Here is a 3,250-nt window from a genome sequence, read left to right on the forward strand (position 1 = left end):
AATTTTGGCAGGATATTTATTTCTGATTTAATAACTTAGGATAATTTGAATTATTTGGTTATTTCTTTCAGGATTCTAAGTTCTTAAACGAACTTAGAATAGTTTCTTATTTGATTTATTCGATATTTTCAGGGGATTGTAACTTAGCATAATTTCGTAAATTATTGTTATTTTAATTTCTCTTTCAGATTTTTTTTTAAGTTCATAAACAACTTGGCATAATTTTTCATATTTATTTATTTGGTATTTTTCGACGAATTTAGACTTGGGATAATTTTGTAAAATTATTTCTCTTTCAGATTCTCTAAGTTCCTGAACGGAACTTAAAAGAATTTTATAATATTTTTATAATATTTCTTTCAGCGACTTAGGATAATTTCTGACAAATTATTTCTTTTTCTTTAGGGACTTTGAAATATTTTCGGATGTAAAATAACTTAGGATATTTTTCTAATATTTATTCTGTTTCAGGGACTTTGAAATATTTCTAATATTTTTCTTTCTCTTTATTGACTTTGAAATATTTTCAAACCGAAAATAACTTACTTATATAATGAGAATAATTTTACTAATATTTTATTTCTCTTTTAGGGACTTTAAAATATTTCTAGTATTTTATTTTTCTTTATTGACTTTGAAATATTTTTGCTATAAAAATAACTTGGAATATTTTTCTAACATTTTATTTACCTTTTGGACTTTGAAATATTTTGGTATAAAAAATAACACCGACTTAGGAAATTTTCGATAGTCGAAAATTTCCAATAACTTGCTTTGTGTTGATATTTCGTTACATGTGTTTGTTGATTCATCCCGAAGTCACCACGACAAATACTTCTATCACATTTTGGACGAAATCGACTTGGTAGAAATTTCACCTTTTTTCGAAATTTTTGAAAAATTTTCACTTTTTTTCATTTTTACTTTTTTGCATTAATTAGTCTTAAGTGTGATAACTAATAAATTTCTCTTACAGATTCTTAGTTATAAGAACTATATTATACTAGATTATATTACTAGGTTATAAGACTAATTAACACTTTATTTGCAGATTCTTAGTTTTAGTAAACATTTATTTGCATTTCTTTAAAAAGGTATTTCCCTATAGCTTTGTGGGCATATACGGCCTATATGTCCACGGACCGTGACCCTTATCTGCTCCGGTCCATTTCAGCTATGGATAGTGCGACTGGACCACCTTCCCTCATTCCCGAGGGTTCAGGCCAGCGACACTATAGATCCACATCTCGAAGGCTTCAATCCGCTTTTCTGTGGCTTGCGTCAGTGTCCAGGCTTCAACTCCATATAATAACACTGGAAGAATGTAACACCTCACTATCTGTATCTTGGTTCCCAAACTTGGGAGAGATCACTGCAGCACAGCAAGGATCTCAACTTGATAAATGTAGACCGTACCATTTCAATTCTGGATCTAATCTCTTAAGCGTAGTCCCATTGTGAGTTGAGGGTAGTTCCGAGGTAAGTGAATCTGTCAACTCTCTGGATCTCTTCGCTACCTGCCATTAATGCCCCGCGATCTAAATTTGCACGGCTGACAACCATGAATTTAGTTTTCCTAATATTAAGGTCTAGTCCGTATGTTACGCTCACAGTTCTCACTCGATCTAGTAAGGCTTGTCGATCATTTAGGCTGGTTGCTAGTAACACAGTGTCATCGGCGTAGCGGATATTATTGACGTATTCACTGTTCACTCTGATTCCCATCTCTAAGTTTGTGGGGGCTTCAGTAACAATTAATTATACATTTCCGAATTTTAAGTTATTGCTGCAGAAGAGTAAGCACTGTTAAAAAAGTTGCACGTGCCATCTCGTGTAAATGAAAGTGTATGTACATATGTGAAACTACATTAAATCTAATACTTTTAAGAAAATATGGCTCAGAAATAGCCAGTGGAGGATTTAGGTATTTTCCTTGGAAAAGGTACTTCCAACTTGGGAAGGGGGAACTTCCAATGAAAGACCAACCAAAATAATAGGTTTTCCTTAATTTTGGACCTTCTTGGAAGGGAGGGAGGAATTTCCCTATTTTTACCACCTGTGTATTCGCCGCTGGAAATAGCAGGCGTGCCTTGTTTCTTCCTATCAGTTCTTTCAAGTATTTTTGCAGCTGTTTACTTGATAAAAAGGTATTGAATGTTTTATGTATGTATATGCTCATCAAGTCGGCCTCGATGAAAATGAAAGAAAAGCTTTTTATAATAAATTTTAGGAGACGTACTTAGAAATATTTAATCAGAGACAGTCGTCTTCTTCTTAAGCATCACAATGTTTACAAAACAAAGATTTTTTTGTAAACAGGAACTAATCTGTGGACAAAATATTAAAACAAAAAAAAAACAAACATTGGATGTCAGGCGATACCTTAGAATTAGTAGAAGAAAGAAGACTTATGCTACAATATACCACAAAATCAGTAGAAGTAGAGAATGCTCTCAATCAACTAAGAACAAAAAGAACAACACAGGGCTGCATACTATCACCATTATTATACAACATATATTCTGAATATATAATGAGAACTACACAGGGATGAATACTATCACTATTATTATACAACATATATTTTGAATATATAATGAGAAAAGTACTACACGAATGAAATGAAGAAATCACTAAAAGAGGCGGAAAAATCAGTAACTTGCGATATGCAGATTACAAAGTTATACTAGCAGAGAATACAGTTGATGAATGAATGAAGAAGGTACACCCTTCCCTCAGGAAGGGTCCCTTACCACCTATATTCGTTTTAATATTTACTCCGAATTTATTTTCAAAGAAGCCTTAGATGAAGATACTGGCATTTAAATCAACGGGATTAGTATCAACAATCTCAGGTACGCAGACAACACGGTACTGATTGCATCCAATGAAAAAGAGTTGCAAATACTTATAAACAAGGTGACCGAAACATGTGTTAAATATGGGCTAAAGCTTAATGGTTGTCAGCAAATCAGAGTTACAACTAATGAACGTCAGAGCATATGGAACAAAGTTGGAAAGAATCCACACTATCACGTATTTTAGGGCCATTGTTAACGATAACTTGGATATAAAAAGAGAAATAATAATACGCATTGAAAAAGCCAGAGACGCCTTCTATAAACTAAAGAAAATTCTCATTAATAGAGATATTACCTTAAAATCAGATAAATATGCTGCTACACATTCTCCGTATTGCTGTATGGTATGGAGAGCTGGATTCTTACAGCAACACTAATGAAAAAACTTG

Source organism: Diabrotica undecimpunctata, chromosome 5, assembly GCF_040954645.1.
Source record: "Diabrotica undecimpunctata isolate CICGRU chromosome 5, icDiaUnde3, whole genome shotgun sequence".
Lineage (NCBI taxonomy): Eukaryota > Metazoa > Arthropoda > Insecta > Coleoptera > Chrysomelidae > Diabrotica > Diabrotica undecimpunctata.